General features: G+C 51.9%; 1 protein-coding gene across 6 annotated transcripts in view; it reads left to right on the forward strand.

Annotated features, from left to right (window-relative positions):
• Nucleotides 1-21,628, forward strand: part of TPD52 (tumor protein D52) — a 66,717-nt gene that overhangs the window by 26,481 nt on the left and 18,608 nt on the right. The window lies entirely within an intron of this gene.

The raw sequence follows: 21,628 nt of genomic DNA on the forward strand, positions 1-21,628 counted from the left end.
TATGCCTGAAAACCTCAAAATCATGTATTTGCAAAGATATATGCACCCACCCCTACGTTCATTGCAGCATTACACACAGTGACAAGACTGTGCGGGATGGAAACAACTAAAGTGTCCCACGATAGAGAGCTGGATAAAGAAGATGTGGTCCATACACACAATGGAATACCATCAGCCATAAGAAAGGATGAAGTAGTGCCATTTGCAACGACAAGGGTGGACCTTGAGGACATTGTGCTAACTGAAATAAGTTAGTCAGAAAAAGCTAAGAACCATATGATTTCACATACTTGGGATATACAATAAAACTGAAACTCATAGACACAAACAGCAGTGTGGCGGGTGCTAGAGGGAAGGGGGTGGGGGGATAAAAGGGTCCTAATATATGGTGACAGGAGAAGATTTAACTTCGGGTGATGGGCACACAGTGCAATACCCAGATCTTGTAACATAGAAAAACCACACCTGAAACCTCTATGTTCATGTTAACTAATGCCACTCCAATAATATTTAATAAAAAACAAAGCACACCAAACTATTGATTTTAAATGGAAGTGTTGAAGGCATCCACCATCTTCCTGCTTCTCTTCCTCTGTTTAATCTTCATTTACAGAGCAAATGCTGTAAGAAGGCAGTTTCTGTTTTTGTTTAAAAGTTAAAAGGGACCAGTTTAAAGCATTTGTCTTCCTAGTCAGCTTGTCATGATCACCAGGGAGTCTGGCACCTTCGGAGCTGGTGTCCCTGTCATCCGCCCTTTACAATTCTTGTCCTCTGATTTTCACATCTCAAAATTTGGAGGCCAGACTTGCCCAGGCCCCAGGGGATTATCTTTCTAAATCAAATTCTCTGATGGAGACGGAATTTGTAATTTCTCTCTGTTTTGATCATCATGCTGGTTAAACTTTGAGAAGGCTGCTTCATGGCAGTGCTGGGGCCACATTTGCCTTCTTAGAAACCCGTGGGAAGGATGAGGTCCACTGTGGTGCTTGTATCAGACAGCGATGGGTTTGCCATCTTGCTTGGCTGTTCTCACTGTATTTTTCCGAGGAGACAAAAAAGACTTGAAGGATCAAGTGTACGCCTTGAACATGGTGTCCTACTTCTGTATTGAATAGATGTCTGTTTCTGTTTTAGAAAGATGTTAGACCCCTCGCCTGCGGCGGAACATTCTTTGAAGATGATAATACTCCTCCATAAATGTAATGATACTCTTCATTTAGCTAGGAAGCAGACATTTGATTGATTAAAAAATTTTTGTTTAGAGAGTGGAAGAGAGAGGGAAAGACAGAAAGAAACACTGATGTGAGAGAAACATAGATTGGCTGCCTCCTGTGTGCACCCCAACCAGAGTCTTGGCTGGGGAGGAGCCTGCAACCAAGGTACATGCCCTTGACCAGAATCAAACACAGGACCCTTCAGTCCACAGGCTGATGCTCTATCCACTGAGCCAAATTGGCTAAGGCAGAAGCAGATATTTGAACTGCTACACCGTTTTTTAAAATGCACTAGAGGAATTTAACCACATCTGCCTGGTCAGTGTCTCCTTGGCATTAACAATGGAGTTTGATAACTTAGTCATCCTTTCTTTAACGTGCTCAGACCTGCCCTGGAGGCCGCACATGACGAGGCTCTCTGTGACCGCACAGGTACTCACGGCTGGTGACAGCCCAGCAGGGGAGGCTCAGCGCCCCGGGCATTTCCCCCGGTACAGTCTGGACTGGGTGACTTTTTTTTTAGATTATTTTTTTAGAGCAGTTGTAGGTTTACAGAAATTGAATAGATAGTATTGAGAATTCCCATGACCACCCCTCCACCCAGTTTGCCCTATTAATGTAGTACATATGTTATAGTTGATTAACCAATATTGATACATTATTATTAACTAAAGTGCATAATTCTACATAATAAAACGCTAATATACAAATTGACCAAACGGCAGAATGACCTGTCACTATGACTTGCATTGACCATCAGGGGGCAGACACTCAACATAGGAGCTGCCCCCTCTTGGTTAGTGCACTTCCACAGGGGAGCACCGCTCAGCCAGAGCCGGGCTCATGGCTGGTGAGCACAGTGGTGGTGGTGGAAGCCTGTCTAGCCTCGGCAGCAGCGCTAAGGATGTCTGACTGATGGCTTGGGCTGCAAGAGGGCATAGTCGTCGTCCCCCCCCCCCCCCCCCCAATCCCAGAGTGCATAAATTTCGTCACTGGGCCTCTAGTTTACATATAAATGTCTAACCACCATGCTGTACACCTAAAACTAATATAATATTAAATGTCAACTATAACTGGAAAAAATGTAGGAAGAGTAATAATCAGTTTGGTGATTAGTTAGTATTCTTAGCCATCTGATGTAAAATGATGAAACAGAATACCTAGTTCTTTATTTTCATCTGTCTTGGATGGCGTGACCGGAATTGCGTGATTTCAGGGTTCTGGGTACTTACCAGGAATGCATTTCTCCACTCCCTGCCCCTCCCATGCTGCATCTTCCGTTACCCTGTCCTTCCCCTCCGAGAGAGCTTCCTGGAATAGACACCATTACATGCTCTTTTGATAAATACCTGCTTGGCAGTGATGTTTGATAAAATGGAGAAACATTGGTAAGGAGCGCTCACAGCCACAGATCCAGGTGTTAGTGTCGGGTTCTCAGCCGCAGGCCAGGGGCCAGGAGCCAGGCTGCCTGCAGCCGCCCAGCCATGGATTTGGTTTCGAGGTGGTGTGTGGCATGGCATTTGACCTTTAAAAGGAAATATGGGGAAAATTATGTTAAAAGGGGAGATGTGTCATAAGAAATGGTATTTCTTCACCAAAGTCACAGGTTCAGATAGAAATGCTCTCCATTTTATTATGACACTATTTCTTAATAACATTTAGGATAAAATGGGCAATATTTTGCTGTGTACGTTTTTAATGGCTGCCCACTGGAGAGGCCTAATTAAGTTATTAGGGTTTAGAGCAAGCCCAGTGGCCTCCATGGCCAACTTGCTGGTGGAGTGGAGTATGTTGGTTAAGCCTCAGCTTGCTGACGATGGCAGCTCATGGCCAGATGTCAGCTTTAATAAGAGCCTGCTGGTCCAGCAGCTCCCGCACTCCCCCAGCCTCTGGCTGTGGGAATGGCTGTGTGCGCGTGGGAGCTTTTCCTAATTAAAATCTGCCCCCCCCCCCCCGTTTGTTCATTCCCTTCAGGCTCTGACATTGGGTGTGTCTGTGCCCCCTCCTTACAGCCACTCAGCAAAGTGGACACATGTCTTGGAAGAAACCCCCTGACCTCCCGGTAAGCTCCCGGCAGACCCCTGTGCTCCGTCTGAAATAGATTGCCTCTCGGAGACGGAGTAGCTGCCCTCACCGCCTCCTCCTGGGCCATCCTCAGACTGTGTATGGCTGTCCGTCCAGACTCTAGTCATCCCTGCTGAAAAGGCCAGGCAGGGTGTGCCCTGTGTGACATAGCCAGTTCTGTCTCCTGGTCTACAGTTCCCCGCTTTGTGGCCGTTAGGATGGAGGGGAAAAGCAGCACACCCCCCAGAAGCAAAAACTCTTTGGCCACGAAATCTGTGACTTCTTTTTAAAGAGATACCTGCTTGGAAGTGGTAAGACCACATGGAGGGACAGGTCTTGAGAGCTCGCTCAGGCTTTATCCTAAGGCGGACGCCGTGGCCACTGTCTAAAGCAGGTGCTCATGGCTGGTCTCGAGTCCCCTCCCCCCCCAACACACACACACCCCTGTACAGCAGGGAGCGACCGTCCTTCAGCACGGTCCCCAGGTGGTCTGTGAACATGTGAAAGTGGGAGAACTTGGCTCTGAGCCTGTCGTCATGGAAACCACCAGGGCGAGGAGGGACCCGAAAACTGAAACAGCTCTGTTTGAAAATGGAAAATGTGGATGTTGCAGTTAGTGACCTGGTTCGGAAGGAATAGCGAGCTCTGCGCTAGCTTCCTGTTGTGCTAACGAAGCTCTCCAGTCAGAGCGGGAGCGCCACTGTGCAGGAGGGCGGCCTCCTGGGACACTGAGGCCTCTCTGTGCTTTTGGGATCCAGCCTCCAGCTCCCTGCTCATGGAGAATGCGGGCATCTTTTGACATTTGTCAGCAGGTCCTGGTTTTCCCCGTTAAAGGCTCGGCTGGAAAATATGTTTGAAAATAGGTTGAGGGGGAATAAAATCTTCTTCTCAGTGTAACTCCTGCTCTTCAATATTCCGAAAATCATTTCAAAGGGAAAAAGGCCCCTGCCTGTCTGTGGGACACAGAATCAATTTCACTATTTTGGGAGGACAGAAAAGATCCCGCTAGGAGGTTGGAGCGCCTGCCAGGTGAGACTTTCCTGGCAAGTCCATCGGTCTAGCATGTTTAACCTGTAATTGGGCAGTCAAATGGACACAAAAATTAACCATTCCATATGGGCCCTTTGGTTCCTGTTTTCAATGATGTATAACTTTGCTGTCCTTAATTAGGTTGGTGGTTAAATTGTCCCGTATTTGTCCAGCTGTAACCCCTTCCCACTGGCTCGTCCCAGTGTCTGATATTAGTGCCTGCCTCTCCAGTGGGGTAATGGTATTGTCCGTCTGTGTGCACTTGGAGGTCCCCCAAGAGATTTTTTTCTACTTGTCATAGCTTTTACATCAGACCATCCCTTAAGCATCTTTCAAAATCAGGGAGAACCTATCCAGACCTGTTTGAGTGATGTATTAATGGGCAGGTGGGAGCTTAGTATTCTCTATAGTTGTTGGTGCTTCCTACATTTCCATCTCAACAGCATGAGTCACCTAATGGGTTTTTGCTCTGTAGTGGGCACTTTGCTGGCCAGACTGAAGACTGAGCTGCCCAGGGGCGCCCTCTGCTGACACTGCCGAGCATAGGTACTTTTCTGGGGTTGTGTGACATGGATTTCTCCCACAGGCTCTTTCTTTTGGCTAGTTGGTCTCTTTCTCTCCAATTATTACACATTTATAGATCATACAGAACAAAAAGTGTTGGAACCTTCTTTGTTTATGGGCTATCTCAAGAATATCTTTTCCTGTAAAACAAACATGTCCTCACCATCATGTTAATGTTTGTATCATTTTCTATTATGTGGTTGTTCTATTTAGCATTTAAACCATCACCTTTAGCAGGCACATGTGCTGTTTTTCCTCCACTTCAGGTAGCACCAGAATGACCATCCCTGTGTGCATACCAGTCATAGGTGACTTGTGAAGTTGAGCTGGAAAAGTGGGAAGGAATTTGACAGGTAGAAACACAGGGAAAAGAGGCCCCAGTATGAGAAAATTGTCTTGTCTGAGAAACAGGAATGTCAAGTTTGGCTGAAATATGATTGAGATAATAGTGGGAAGTGGTTGGAAGGTAGGACTTTTTCTACTGAAATGATAGAATCCAACCTGAACCATAAGTGGAGTCGCATAGAAATGTATTTATATATATAAAAGGCTAATATGCAAAGTGTCCCTATGGGAGTTCGACCAGGAGACCAGGAGTTCTATTGCTCGCAATGACATGTGCTGACCACCGGGTGGTGGTGCAGAATGAAGGAAGGCCCCAGCAGGCAGCTGGGAGACTTGGAGCGGCCCTGATCGCCGGTCAGGCCTAGGCCAGGCCTAGGGACCTACCCACGCACAAATTTCATGCACCGGGTCTCTAGTTTGTTTATAACTGGGAAGCCAGGACAGCTGGCTGGAGTGGCCCAGATGAGCTGCACCATCCCTGACCTGTCTCTGTGTCTTCCTCTGCCCCTTCCCAGTCTCAGCATTGGTTTGTCTGCTGCCTGTTCACCTGGCAGAGCAAGCGCCTCCCGTCCTCTCCAAATGGATTCCCCCTCTCATTACTCCTCCAGGGAACATCAGGGGAGGCCTGGAGGTGGCGCTGTTGGGTCAGATGTCTGCCCTTAGAGCAGTCCTTGTGAGAGTTTGGGGGTGCTCTCCCGTGGTGGAATTCCTCGAGGAAAGGAGGGTGCTGGGTAGACACACAGCAGGCTTCTGTCACAGATGTGGGCGGGTCTCTACCTAAACACTCCGATCAGCTGCACATGGCCAGTGACCCAGAGCGAAGGGCACGAAGGACATGGAGTGGAGGGTGGGTAGCAGGTCTGGAGGCGCCCTTAGAGCGGGGAAGACTTGGGGACCCGGTCGTAGGAGCATTGCGAAGGAACCCGGTAAACTCAGTCTGGTCCCTGATGATATTGATGTACTTTTCAAACACCCACGCGGCAAAGTCCGGCAGGACAGGACTGAGTCTTTCCTGGTGTTTCCTCCTTCGGGCCCACAGCAGACGTGGAAAGAGCTGCCACCAAACCAGGGGCTTCTCCCTGGAGTCCGACTGTGGCGGTAGGCGTCCCCGATTCCCCCAGCCTGTTTCTGCCTGTGGTACATCCTCCGCACCATCTCCAGATGGACCTTTACAGAACGCTTCGCCCCGTCTCTGCCTGGCTCAGACACCTCCAGTGGCTTTTTTGCACGTGTGTGGAGTGTAAAAGTTTGTCACGCAAGGTCTTCAGTGGTCTGTCCCCAAGCTACGTTCCTATTTTCTGTATCTCACAACTCCCTTCTCCTTGGTGTGGGACCTTGAGTCAGCTGGGTTTCTGCCAGTCCATTGACATGTCCCACGCTGTCCCGCCTCTGGCCTCTGTCCACTCTCCTCACCTGCTGGAATGACTGGCTGGGACCTGACCAAGACCGATGGCCAAGAGGCAGGGTGATATATCCGTCCTGAGATTGTACCTAAGCAAGTGGAGTAGTAATTTCAGATATCACTTAAATGTTAAATCCTTAGATTTATATACTGTGGAAAGTGGCTGCAGCATTTGGACAGGTTCAAGCCTCGGACTAATGAGGGCACAGTCCTCTCGTGGCAGAGTCACATGCAGGTCCCAGCATGGAGGGCTTTGCAGGTCCCCTCCCAGCACAGTTACAGCCAGAGGCTATAGTTGTGAGCTGTAGCCTTTGGCTATAAGGTGGGCTAAGTGATATATCACTTTGGCTAAGTGATATAGAATGTGGGAGGTGCCACAAGTGCTGCCAAAAGAAAGCAGGTGCTTCCTTCGAAACCTGAGAAAACGTTGTAAATATCTTGACCACGCCCTTACTTTGCCTCATGAAATCTGGCTATAAAATAAAGACTTGGCTTGCAGGCTGTGGCACTGTCTTCCCATCTGAGAGCAGCATCCCACCTAGCCCCAGCTTTATTCCCTTGTCTGTCTTCTTTAATCCTTCATTTCCCCCCTTCCCCCAGGTGCACCCCTGACCATGCTAAGCGCGGCACAATACACAATACACAAGACTTCATGCCACATCGATCAGCCAGCCCTCCAGGGAAGGCACCTCAATGGAGACTCAGTGCCCCTGCCAAGGAGGACGAGGGCTCAGGGGCAGAGCACGGCCCGTTTTGTGTGTTGCTGCTCAGACGAGGGAGCTGGGAGGGGAGCGGGCTTCCAGGAAGAGGTGGCGTTTCTGCCTGGGCCTTGAAAGGCGAATGACTGTAGAAGGAGAAGAAAAGGTGGCACTTCAGACAGAGGGTGTCATGTGGCCTTCACGACTGCAGATTAGGGCTGGGGGTTTGGAGGGACGGTGACAAGTGTGGAGGTGGCTGTGCTTACGCTGTCTGTCAGTATTGCTGTCTCTGTCTTAGCGCAGGCTGCTCTAATAAGTGACCGTGGACTGATGGCTGATGAAGTGACACTCATTTCTCACAGTTCTGGAGGTGGCAAGTCCAAGGTCAGGGTAGATCTGATTCCTGGTGGGAGCCCTTGTCCTGGTTGGCAGGTGGCTGTTGTCTGTTGTGTCCTCCATGGTCAGAGAGACTGCAGCACTGTGGTTCTAGGAGGGACAGCGGGTATAGAGAAACATTTTTTGTTTGTTTGTTTGACCAGTTAGAGACCAGTGCATGGGGTGCTCAAAGGACGGGGACCCCATTAACCACCCTCTGGTCCAGGGGCAGTCCTCTGGTCCCTGTCCTATCGCATAGGAGGTCCTGTGGATCTCAAGAAACCCAACAATTCATTTTTTTCAAACAGTAATAAAAATTATTTTATGTCTAAATATGTAATGAACAGTTTCTATAGTTGTCCACATTTGGGTGTCTTTTAAGAGAAAAATATAAATTGCTTGTTGCTAAAATTCAACTTTTTAAAAACTTAAGTAAGATAAAGACTTGCCCAAAATAGAGTACAACATGAGAGTAAAAAAAAATAAAAATAAAATAATAATAATAGAATATGGCCCAGCCAGTGTTGCTCAATGGTTGAGCCTCCATCCATGAACCAAGAGGTCACGATTAAATTCCCAGTCAGGGCACATGCCCCAGTTGTATGCTTGATCCCCAATAGGGGGCATGCAGGAGGCAGCCAATTTAAGTCTCATTGATGTTTCTAACTCTCCATCGCTCTCCCTTCCTTTCTCTCTAAAAAATCAATAAAAACTTTAAAAAAATAGAATATGAATCATGAATTGGGACAAAGATAGACTGTCTTGGTGCATTATAGTGTATACACTGGACAGGGTCTTTTTCTTTATAGTGCTTCAGATGTTTTAGGCTTCCTGTTTGCCTCCAGTGGAGGGAGAATACATTGTGCTCCCTTTTTGTCCGGTAGATGTGGAAAGGTGGGATGGCTTTCTTGTTCTGCAGTGACAGGCCATGCCCACCTCAGGGTGGCCCTTCTCTGTCCTCCTCAGTAGCAGGTGAGCCGTGCGGGCGGAAGCATGCGGCGGGTTCCTGGGGCGGAGGCCCAGGCCCCAGGTGTAAAGAAAAGAAACTGGTGTAAAGGAAGTGAATCTGGTGACGGAGACATTTGGTCTGAGGTGTGGACGGTGTACTTTCCCGCACCTTTCCCCACAGGTTTGCTGCGCCTGCAGAGGCGTGGCCTGAGTTCAGCAAAGGGGTGCAGGCCCAGTGGGCGCTCGGCCTTCGGAGTTGATTCTTCTCTGCAGGACTTGTGACCAGAACAGCATCTTTCAAGAAGAGGATGGGGCCAGGGAGGGCTGGGGAGGGCAGGCAGGTCAGACTGAGGTTTTGTTGCACCAGGTCAGACTTAGATAAAATGATAGTGGAGACACAGCTTTAGCTGAAACCGGTTTGGCTCAGTGGATAGAGCGTCAGTCTGTGGACTCAAGGGTCCCAGGTTCGATTCTGGTCAAGGGCATGCACATTGGTTGCAGCACATCCCCAGTGGGGGGTGTGCAGGAGGTAGCTGGTCAATGTTTCTCTCTCATCGATGTTTCTAACTCTCTGTCCCTCTCCCTTCCTCTCTGTGGAAAACCAATAAAAAATATTTTTAAAAAGAAAAAAAAAAGAAATACAGCTTTAATTCTGCACCAGGTTATACTTAGAAAGCTGTTCGCGAACGCAGGAAGCGTGGCCTTAGAAGTGCGCTCTGATCCGTGGAGAGATGCCGGCCCAGATGGAGTGTCGGGATTATGCCTGGTAATCCTTCCTTGTCCTGGAGGATTAAGTCTGCCGGGGCCATTTTGGTCAGCTGACTGGTTAAAAACACAAAGCAAACCTGGTTGTTTCTTGAGCCAGTGCCAGTGTGGTGTTGCTGGGACTGTTGGCACCTGTGGGCGGATCACAGGCTGGCCCTCCTTTGTTGACCCAAGAGAGCCGCTCCCCTGCTGGTTCCTGGTTCTGTCCCTCCCAGCAGCAGCAGCAGCTGGGGAGCAGCGGCGGACGGCGCCTCCTGGGCTGCTGGGTGAAGTCGTTTATCGAACGCCTGTAAACGCCTGTGGACTGCGACTGCGGCCGGAGGCTCCGGGAAGAAGGCCCCTGCAGGAGGCCCCCTGTGAACCCGTGGACTCTTCGGCAGGGGGTGTGGCCGCAGCTGAAGGACACCGGTGGTGGCCACGCCATGCTCCTTGCATTCTGGAACAGACCTGGGGGCGATGGAGTCCGACGAGGACTACCAGTCCCCCTTTGATTTTGCCGGCGGAGTGAACACAGAGTACCTGTACCTGTCTCCCAGGGGGCACCTGTCGCCGCCCGGCTCGCCTGTGCCGCAGAGACTGGGTAACACGAGTGTCCGAGTCCCCGCAGCTGTACTGAAGCCGGGGCCCACGTGGAGCTGGCCTGGCTTTGAAATGATCCGTGTAAGGAGGGCCTGGGTGCTGCTGTGTAGGCGCCAGTGGACAGAGCTGCTGCAGGTCCAGGCAGAGACAGGGCTATTGCATGTGTCGTGTGTGTGTGTTCGTGCAGAATTGTGCGTGGGCTTTCGATTGGGCTGCTTATATGAGTGTGAGGGCTCTTCTCATCACTCAATGAGCCGATAAGCAATCTCAAAGGGAGGTGCAGGCCTTTGTTCCAGCCGCCTGTACGGTTTCTGAAGACATCTACCCCGGGTTTTGTCTTCCCTGAGATGACAGCGTTCCGGGTCCTACGAATGCCGGAGGTGGTCCTGGATTCTGTCCTGGGACAGAACACGAAGAGCAACATTCAGAAACATCCCGGCGAGAGGTCTTTTTAGAGAGGAAAACTCAAAGCAGTGTTCCTTTGGCCGTTCCTGCATCTGCTTGCACCAGAGGATTCTGAGGCCAGGGCTGCCGTTGGGTTGGGTGCGAGTGTCCTGAGGGCCGGGCTGCCGTCAGGATTTGAGGGCCTGAGGCCAGGCTGCCATCGGGGTTTGAGGGCTGAGGGCCGGGCTGCCGTCGGGGTCAGGGTTTGAGGGCCTGAGGGCCGGGCTGCCGTCGGGATTTGAGGGCTGAGGGCCGGGCTGTCATCGGGGTCAGGGTTTGAGGGCTGAGGGCCGGGCTGCCGTCGGGGTTTGAGGGCCTGAGGGCCGGGCTGCTGTTGGTGTCAGGGTTTGAGGGGTGAGGGCCGGGCTGCTGTCCGGGTCAGGGTTTGAGGGCCTGAGGCTGGGCTGCCGTCGGGGCCCGGGCGCAGGAGCCCTGGGCTGCACAAAGTGGGCAGCATGAGCACCACAGGGCAGTTCGCTCCTGTCACAGCTGTTGGTTGCCCACAGGGAAATGACCTCATCTGTAACTTATCAGAGAATTAAGCTGATTTTCCTATAAGTTCATTTTCTCCTTAATTTGCTCTTCGTAAGCTGACAAAGGGGGAGATCTAGGAGAAAATGGACCAGTATGCAGTGTGAAACCTAGATGTCAGGTTGCGGTTTGCAGCCTTCTCTGAGGGATGGTGGCAGCCGGTGGCCGTGGGTGTGGTCGGGGTGTGCAGGAAGGGAATGTGGAGGCGCCACCAGAGCTGGTCTCTGCAGTTGGGAGCTGGTAGGCAGCAGCTGGTGCCGCCAGGCCATCTCGGACCTGTCGCAAAGGGGCGCCTCCCCTGTGCCCGGCGCCTGAGGATGGGCCGTCCGTGCCGGCCTCTGCCCTGTGTGCAGGGCTGTCCCAGAGCAGCAGGCGGGAGAGGCGGAGGTCGTGGTCGGGGCGCAGAGCCTGATTTCAGGTTGAGCTGGGGCCCACGTGGCCCCAGGAGGATTCGTGGTGCTGGTCTTAGTCCTCAGGGCCTGTTTATCTCCTTTCCCTTCCCTTTGACAATTGCTGTCGTCAGATGATTTCTGTTAGAACAGAAGCAGTGGGTAGGGTTGGGCACCTTGCCAACAATTAGTATTTCAGCTCCCAGGAGCAGCCTGTAGGGGGTGGGCTCACAGCAAAGTGACCAACGGAGACCAAACTCAGGTCCCTTTAGGCTCAGATTTAGAGGTTTGCTTCATTTGGAAAAAAAGGAGAGGAGAGAGCATCAAAATAATCAAAGGTCACCATTGCCACCCTCTAGTGAGGACAGCTTAGTTCTCAAATGCGCAGACCGAGGGGCCTGGCTTGGGCCTCCCAGTGGGTCCCGCCCCTCAGGGCACAGGCGGCCGCCATCTGTTTGAACAGGCTGATGCAGGGGCCTGGGTGAATGGCTCCTGGGTCTTCCCTGTGCTCCTGTGTAGGAGCTCTCAGGCCAATGGACCGCCCGTCCATTTACCAGCTCCTGTGTCTTTGGCCGCTATGCGTTTTCTTAATCAGCAGACGAGAAGTGCTCAAAATAGGACTGACATTCAAAGGAGTCCTCCTCGGAAAGGCTGGGAACATGGATCTGAAACACACCTTCTTTGATATTTATCCAAAATGCCATCGCGGGCCAATGAGGAAAGGACGAGATTTAATCGGTGGGCAGCGTGTTCCTGAGAAGCAGTCTGCGTTCTGGGCAGGATGAGGCCGGCGGCTGCAGCAGGAGAGGTCTTTATCGGCCGGCCGCTGGCCCGGTCAGAAGGGCCTCAGACTTCCTGACTCCAGTCCTCAGCAATGCACATGCCAGTTCCCATGTGTGATGGACTCTGAGATTTTAAACTGTCCCATCGATTCTTTTGAAAATGAGTTTCACAGCCCATAGTCTGAAAAACAATGACCTCTAGTAAATTTCAAAATCTGGAGTATAAGCTCCATTAGATGCCAGTCTTCCCCAGCACCTGGAATAGAGCTTGACATCTGTGGCTCAACACATGTTTGCTGAATGAATGAATGACTGGATGGATGAATGGATGGATGGCCGCATGAATGAATGGATGGATGGGACTGGCAAGGGCTAGTTTACACTCTGGTCCATTTTACAGATGTGAACATTAAGGCCAATAGAGGTGTTGTGAACTCGCCACATCACAGAGCTCAATTCTTTTTTTTAATATATATATATATATATATATATAAATGATTTTTTACAGAGAGGAAGGGAGAGAGATAGAGAGCCAGAAACGGCGATGAGAGAGAAACATTGACCAGCCGCCTCCTGCACATCCCCCACTGGGGATGTGCCCGCAGCCAACGTACATGCCCTTGACCGGAATCGAACCCGGGACCTTTCAGTCCGCAGACCAACGCTCTACCACTGAGCCAAACCGGCTCTGGCAACAGAGCTCAATTCTTAAGCCAGTGTTTGATTTGTTGTTGTTTTCTTTAGTTCCCAGTGGTTTTAGAGGGATTATGGAACAGGCTACTCACTGGAGAGGTAACTGGTCCTTTGATGAGGGTTGCTGGACTGGTTGATTCTTGTGCCGTGTGGACCTGGACTCTGTGCCCTCTGCAGTGGCCCCGGGCAGTGCCTGGGCCGTTTTCTCTTTCCTTCTGAGATCACCTACCAGGATAATTTCCCAAAGGACATTCGCATCAGATCTCTGCCTCTTAAGGTTTTCCAGTGTCCAGGAGGTTGCAGTCCCGGTTTATTAAAAGGCAAACTTGGGTGTTTCTCGTGATTTCAGGAAATAGGAGTCATTAAAAACCCTGACATACTTAATGCAGTCTTACTAAACCTCAGAGCCCTGGAAAACGCGCGGAGCAGGAATTCCTTAGCTCGGAGGCCTCCTTGTCGCTGTCCTGCTTCCCTTGTGATTTCTGCTCTGGGTCCTGCTCTTCCTTTTAGGAAGGGGCGATCACACCGGAGAGTTTTCCTGAGGCAGAGGTCTTAGTTAGCAAGCTTGTGGATGGCACACTGAGTAAAAATCAGTGCAGAACTGGAGAAACAGAACCTCCTGTTTCCTAGAGAGGAAATTTAAGGGTGGAAGTGACTTCCTCTCTGGGAACCCCCGATCTCTCCATCACTGACCTTTCTCCTCTCTGTTGTGGGTGCCCCATTGTGAGTCTGCATTTGGTTAGGGGTGTGAGGGATGGTGGCTCTGAAGGCGTTGCCTGAAGATTTTTATTTTTTTAAGATGAAGGAGATTTAAGGGTCCATTTAAGAATACCTGGAAGAGCCTTGGCCAGTGAGGCTTAGTGATTAGAGTCGGCCTGAGCACCCAAGGGGGAGAGTTCGATTCCTGGTCAAGGCATGTCCCTGGGTTGCAGGTTCAATCCCCTGCCCCATCAGGGTACCTGCCAGAGGGAACCAATCCCTGTGTCTCACGTCAGTGTTTCCCTCTCTTCGTCCCCCCCACCCCTCCCTTTCACTCTCTAAAAACCAGTGGAAAAGATATCTTTGGATAAGGACAACAGTTGTTTAAGGAGTGAATTAAAAAGAGCACCTGGAGGAGGCAAGTCAGGCATTTGGAAAGGGTGTGGGGGTGATCTAGGAAAAAAATCTCTCCTTCCTTCCCCCTCCCCCACAGACTCAGGGGGGGGGGTGTTGTGAGGTGAGGGTGACCTTTTCGGGGGAGGGGAGATGGTCTTGGGGGCAGGGCTGGCCCCCAGCCCCCTTTCCCTCTGTGCTTTAGTGCCGTGCCCTCCTCAGCCCTGACCCCGCCAGGGCATCTCCTGGGTCCTTGGGTCTTTCTCAGATGGAGCGGCACAGCTTCCTGGCTCCCTGCTCCTGCTCCTGCTCCTGCTCTGTGGTGGCGTTTCCCCCTGCGGCTTTCCTGGCCTCACCCTCACCACGGGCACGCGTGGGAATCAGCCTCAGGAACTGAAAGTTTCCATGGCTTGTGCTTCGAATCTCTTTCTTCCACAGGGAATCAGTGTCGAGCAGGAGGCATCAAATGCCCCTTCGCCTTAAGACCCTTTTGTTTTTTTTTTAACAGGTAATGGGGTTAGGGCTCAATTTCTTAGGGCAGTTGCAACATACTGGGTGGCTTAAAATAACAGAAATTTCTTGTTATTATATTTAAAAAAATAATTTTTCAATTATAGTTTATGTATAATATCATACTGGTTTCAAGTATACAACCCAGTGATTAGGCATTTATATAACTTATGAAGTAATCACCCGGTGAGTCTAGTTCCCATCTGACACCAAGTGTAATTACTGCAGTGTTACTGACTGCCGTCCCCATGCTGTACTTACGTCCCCTGACTGCTTGTATTGTAATTACCAATTTGTACTTCATCCCTCCCCTCTCTCACATCTCCCGCTCACCTGGCGGCCAGCAGTCTGCTCTGTATCTCAGGCTGTTTCTGTTCTCTTGTTCATTTAGTTGTTATTTTAGGTTCCACACATAAGTGAAATCACATGATGTTTGTCTTCCCCTGCCGTCTCTCTCTGCATTCATCCTCCAGGCCTCTGTTCTTGCAGATGCAGGTTTCATTCTTCTTTATGGCTGAGTCACAGCCTGTTCTTTCTGCCCCACTTCCGCCATTTACCCACCGAGGGCACTGGGTGGCTTCTGTATCTTGGCTATTGTAAATAATGCTGCCACGAACGCATGGGTGCATTTGTCTTTTCATTTTAGCATAAAACAACAGAAATTTCTCATATCTCAGGTCTGGAGGCTGGAAATCCAAAATCAAGGTGTCTGCAGGGCACACTCCTCGGCACCTGAAGCCTCCCTGGACTCATTCCAGATCCTGGTGGCCGTTGCAGTCCTGGGCACCCCTGGCTGTGGCTGCATCACTCCCAGTCTCCGCTCCATCACCACAGTGTCCCCCAGTCTCCACTCCATCACCGCGCAGTGCTTCCCATTCTGTGCTCCATCGCCACGTAGTGTTCCCCATTCTGTGCTCCATCACCACGTAGTGCTCCCCATGCTGTGCTCCATCGCCATGCAGTGTTCTCCATGTCTCTGTAGCTTTCCATGATGTTCTCCTCTCTGGATCTCTGAGTCCAAATGTCCTTCCTATAAGGACACAGTCTTGGATAAGGGCCCACCCAATCTAATATGTCACCTTCCCTGGTTACATCTGCAAAGACCCTGTTTGCGTTACTGGGGCTCAGGCAGGCTAGTGCGTGCTTTTTGGAGGATACAAGGCAACCCAGCACCATCTGATTTCAGAGTTCATGCTTGTCTCTTTCTATTCTTTAAAACCTCTGTCCCCAGTTTCTTCTTCTCTGGATAGTTGGAATTCAATGATGCAAGATTCTGTTAGGATCTAAAATTGACAATGGCTGAAAAGGTTTTTATTTTTATTTTTATTTATTTTCAATTTTTTAAAATTAAGTTATTATCTGTGTACATATTTTAACATTGCCCCCCCCCCCATACATACCCTCCCTCCCCAGAGTTTTGTGTCCATTGGTTGTACTTATATGCTTGTATACAAGTCCTTCGGTTGATCTCTTATCTCCCCCAGATCTCCCTACCCTCCCCGCTGTAATTTGACAGTCTGCTTGTTGCTTTTCTGTCTTTATATCTGTCTTTTGGTTCAGTTTATAATGTTCTTTAATATCCTGAAAAGGCTTTTACTAAAATGTTTTTTATTGACTTCAGAGAGAGGAGGGAGAGGGAGATATACAAATATCAATGATGAGAGAGAATCATCGATCGGCTGCCTCCTACACACCCCACCCTGGGGACTGAGCCTGCAACCCAGCATGTGCCCTCACTGGGAATCGAACCGTGACCTGATCAGCCACTGAGCCATGCCGGCCGGGCACAGCTGACACCGTTTTCACTGATGGGCACACAAAGTCTTGAAGGAAGCAGTTGGTCTTAATGGGGTGAAAAGTGAAGGACTGTTGGGATGGCTGCTCCCACATTAAAGTTAATAATGCAGGAGGTGCTCCCTGGACTCCCCATCACCGCTTCATGGTGATTGTAGGTTTGAAATTCGTATGAAAAGGCTTCGCTTCCTTCCCCGGCTGACGTCCTGGGGAGGGTGGGGGAGGACGGGGCTGTCCGTGGGAACGGCGGTACAGAGAAACGTCATTTGAGTAAGCCCTACCCGTCAGCCGTCCCCATAGAACAGGTTAGCATCGCTCTGCCCCGCCCTGACTGAGGAGGAGGACACGTCCAGACCGGACTCTTCCCCTCCCTCATTCTTCCCGCCGGAGCCTGAAGAACCTCCTCCTCCTCCTCCTCCTCCTCCGATGACTCAGAGTTCCTCGAAGTCGGGAGCATCGGATTTCAGCACGGCTCAGGCGCCGCAGGAAGTTTTTGCCCTTCTTTTTTGTCTCATAGTTCCCATGAGTGCGGAGTTGGAAGAACCCACAGATTTCAAGGGGAATCATTGTTTTATGTTCCATTAAGAGGGAAAATTGCTTAAGTTAAACTAAAAAAAAAGCTTATTTTTACTTAAGATTTTAATTTTATGCTCACGAACATCCTTTCAGATTTGTTCAGACACATACATTGGTCATAACCCTTTTGTGCATTATTTTTAAAGAAAATAAGTGGAAGTTTTCCAGAAACACATTCTCGTGCCCTAACTTACGGGAATTGCTTGTCGACTAGGAGTAACCGTGTTTGTTTTGTTGTTGAATGAATGGAAAGACACCTGGATGTAGCTTCTGTACATGCTGAGTGGGAGTTGAGGTGATAAAACAACCCCGCTCCTCGGACTGCTGCCCTGGCAGGGTGCACATGCACCTCAAGTTCACAGCTGTGGAAGGCAGACCTGTGCCTGAGGTCTGATTGGGACGACACTCTGGTCTCTGCCCACCTTCTCCATCGCCCCTGGCGGTGGGCTCACGTAGCCCCAGCGGCCTGTCTGTGGGCTGCAGGCTCCCCCGCCCCAAACTCTCCAAGCGGACCTCATGGGTGAAATCGAAGACAGATGGACCAGACTGTCTGTCTGCACAGCTAGAAGAAGAATTGAGGAAGTGGCTAACATGTTAATAACCTGGGGGAACAAATTACTGCCAGTATTCAGCCACTTGGGCTCCATCGTGGCACCTGTGGCTTTCAAGCCAGGGATCCCCGTGCGTCCCCATACCCTGCGCCCACCCTCCCTCGGGACTTGGCCCCCTGCTCATTGGACTCTCTCTAAGAATAAGAGGAAGAGGTTAGTCAGGGAGACCTGCGTCTGAATGTCACCTCTGCGCGCAACTCACTGATCTCGGAGGGCCTCCCTTCCTGACGGAAATAAATCCCCCTCCGGTGCCGGTGGCAGGGCTTCTGTTTTCATTGCTTTTTTATGAGATGACGTGGAAATCTCCCTGGTGATGTGTTAGCCTCAGTAAATATCCGTCACATTTCATCCTCCTCCGAGTTTTAAAAACAGCTTCCGTCAGATTTTGAGGAGGAACATTAAAGTAATAACAAGTAAGAATTTTTACTTCTAGTTTTACAGTAAAACGTTTCCATTCCCCAACTTTTATGTTGCAAGTGAGAAATTAGTATTTTTTCTCCCAAAGGCAGATTTCACCTCTCCAGTACATACTGCTCTCCCCCGGGCACGGGGAAGGGGGCAGTATGAGCTGGAAGACCCCTGAGCCAGCGGTCAGCAGCCTTCCGCCCGCGGACGCAGAGGTCTGCTCTCCGAGGCCCGCTGGGACCCGCACTGTGGGAAACGGCCTGCTGGGCCTGGGGGAGCAGTTGCTTTGACCTCACGTGCCAGGTTCTTGTACTGCGTGCAGGGTCTTATTTATTGTTGCTTCTAGAAGCTTCCCGTCTGACCTCTTAGCCCTGGCTCTTCTTTTGTATTTTGGAAACCAGTGATTTAAAGCGTGTGCTTTCGAATCAAGCCATCGAGGCCCCACACCCTAACTGCCCTGGGGTTTCCGATGTGACCACGGGCAGGCTGACTCCGTGAGCTTCAGGTGCCTCGCAGACAGCTGCCTGTGGACAGAGGAACCCGCCCCGCGGACCGCTCCGCTCGGAGGGCGAGGGCAGCCTGCGCTCCCTGGTGGCTGTGGCGGTGAATAGTGCTCCCAGGCCACTGTCTGCGGTGCTGGTGACCTCCTTCCTGTCCTCTCCTTCTGTGATTTCCCTCCCGTGGAAACCTCGCCTTTAAAGAATAATGCTGATAATGTGCTGCCACCTGCAGGCTAATGTGGGGAAAGCAGGACATGTAATGTGCTAACTTTCTTCTATTCTGAATATAAAATCTCAAGGTCATCCTGGAGACCCCAAGGCCAACTGGGGGCAACCCCATGACCCCATTTTATGAGATATTCTTTTCCCCTGCACTCTAACTAAATACAGGAATGATACTCTGATCCCTTTAGATTCTTTCTGGAATTGGGCAGCTATGCAGAAAAAGCGCTGTTAGTAACCAGAGACTGAAGTTTCCAGCTTAAGTAGATTTGCAAAAGGCTATAGATGAAAAAGTATGAGTCTTTGCTATTTACACCATGGTTTAGTATCTGAGTTTTGGGGTCTTGGTGTGGGATGGGTGTGTGTCTTGTTCTAGTTGGAGAAGTTGAGAGGTCTGATGAAAACATTAAAAATAAATAACGTTGCCCTGGCTGGTGTGGCTCAGTTGGTTGGGTGTCGTCCCCGGTGCCAAAGGTTGCTGGCTTGATTCCTGGTCAGGACTATGGTTTGGGGCTTGATCCCCGGGAGGGGGCGTGCAGGAGGCAGCCAATCAATGTTCTGCTCTCACATCAATGTTTTCTCTTTCTCCCTCTTCCTCTCTCTCTAAAAATCAATTTTAAAAAACCTTTAAAAAAATAACGTTTACAAGGAACTCTCTTCTGGTTCCTTCTGTGGTGCCTGTGTGATTGCTGTCTGCATGCTTGTCTTCCGTTTTCAGCCTCACACGCTCCGTCACCACAGTGTGAGGGTTAGAGTCAGACTGTACGGTGAGCTGTGCCAGATGCACCTGAAAGCACACGGGGACACGGATGGATTCTCGCGGCGCCTTGCCCGCAGCGTGACCCGCCCGCGGGTGGAGGCCGCCGTGTCCCTGCCGGAGAGCAGCGGGCGGCCCAGAAGGCTTAGCGCTGACCTGCAGGGGGATTGGTCCTGACGGAAGGGTTTGTCCTGGGAGTGACAGGATCAGATTTCTGTCACATATCATATATATATGTGTGTGTGTGTGTGTGTATATATATATATACATACACACACACACACACACACACACACACACACACACACACACACATATATCACCCAGGCACCCGTCCACGGCTGCCTTGGGAACCGGTGGGAGCCTCGCCCCCTGACTGCCCTCCCTCCTGGTGGTGTCTGCAGGAGGGGGCTCCCCGGTCTGTGGGCCCTCCAGTCTGTGGCTCAGTGGTTCCATGTGATGCGTTAGTGGTTCTGTGAGCACTTTCCGTAGCACCGTTCGATATTGTTATGCTAGCGATCGAGTCATTATAATTAACAGCTCCCGCTGTGCAGTTAGCGTACAGTAGGCTGTGGGTTAGTGTCCTTGTGCCTTCTGCCGGTGTACACATGTGTCACTGACTCGCCTCCTTGTGGCCGGCCGCTCGCTCCGCCTGTTGACGTGGTGTTCTTCCTTCTTGCTGTCCGCCTGGCGGCTGGCCTGTCATCTCCGCGGCCCCTGCTCTGGGCGGCCACACGGCTGCCCTGGAGGAGCTGGCTTTTCCCAGGGACCATGTGGAAGGAGGGGAACTGCCATGGGGTCTGATGCTCAAGTCCCTCACGTAACAGCACCTGCTGCCTGAGAGCCTGAGCGCACGCACCCGTGACAGGGGGTACCTGTGATGGGGGGCAACTGTGACGGAGGGCACCTGTGATGGGGGGTCACTGTGAGGGGGGTCACTGTGACGGGGGGGTCACTGTGACGGGGGGTCACTGTAAACGGGGGTGTGATGGGGGCACCTGTGACGGGGGGTCACTGTGACGGAGGGTCACTGTGAGGGGGGTCACTGTGACGGGGGGGTCACTGTGACGGGGGGTCACTGTGAGGGGGGTCACTGTGACGGGGGGGTCACTGTGACGGGGGGTCACTGTGAGGGGGGTCACTGTGACGGGGGGGTCACTGTGACGGGGGGTCACTGTGAGGGGGGTCACTGTGACGGGGGTCACTGTGACGGGGGGGTCACTGTGACGGGGGGTCACTGTGACGGGGGTGTGATGGGGGTCACTGTGACGGGGAGGTCACTGTGATGGGGGGGGTCACTGTGACGGGGGGGTCACTGTGACGGGGGGTCACTGTGAGGGGGGTCACTGTGAGGGGGGGTCCCTGTGACGGGGGTGTGATGGGGGTCACTGTGACGGGGGGGTCACTGTGAGGGGGGGTCACTGTGACGGGGGGTCACTGTGAGGGGGGTCACTGTGACGGGGGTCACTGTGACGGGGGGGTCACTGTGACGGGGAGGTCACTGTGATGGGGGGGTCACTGTGACGGGGGTGTGATGGGGGTCACTGTGACGGGGGGGTCACTGTGACGGGGGGTCACTGTGAGGGGGGTCACTGTGACGGGGGTGTGACGGGGGGTCACTGTAAACGGGGGTGTGATGGGGGCACCTGTGACGGGGGTGTGACGGGGGGTCACTGTGACGGGGGGTCACTGTGACGGGGGTCACTGTGAGGGGGGTCACTGTGACGGGGGTCACTGTGAGGGGGGTCACTGTGACGGGGGTCACTGTGAGGGGGGTCACTGTGACGGGGGGGTGACTGTGACGGGGGGTTGACTGTGACGGGGGGTCACTGTGACGGAGGGGATCACTGTGCCGGGGGGTCACTGTGAGGGGGGTCACTGTGAGGGGGGTCACTGTGAGGGGGGGTCACTGTGACAGGGGGTCACTGTGACGGGGGGGTCACTGTGAGGGGGGGTCACTGTGACGGGGGGGTCACTGTGAGGGGGGTCACTGTGAGGGGGGTCACTGTGAGGGGGGTCACTGTGACGGAGGGTCACTGTGACGGGGGGTCACTGTGACGGTGGTAGGTGTGACGGTGGTAACTGTGACGGGGGTCACTGTGAGGGGGATCACTGTGAGGGGTGTCACTGTGACGGGGGTCACTGTGCCGGGGGTGTCACTGTTCCGAGGGTGTCACTGTGACGGGGGGGTCACTGTGACGGGTGTGACGGGGGTCACTGTGACGGGGGTCACTGTGCCGGGGGGTCACTGTGAGGGGGATCACTGTGACGGGGGGTCACTGTGACGGAGGGTCACTGTGACGGAGGGCACCTGTGATGGGGGGTCACTGTGAGGGGGG

The sequence above is a fragment of the Pipistrellus hanaki genome (genome assembly GCF_964339955.1).
Source record: "Pipistrellus hanaki genome assembly, chromosome: 17".
NCBI lineage: Eukaryota > Metazoa > Chordata > Mammalia > Chiroptera > Vespertilionidae > Pipistrellus > Pipistrellus hanaki.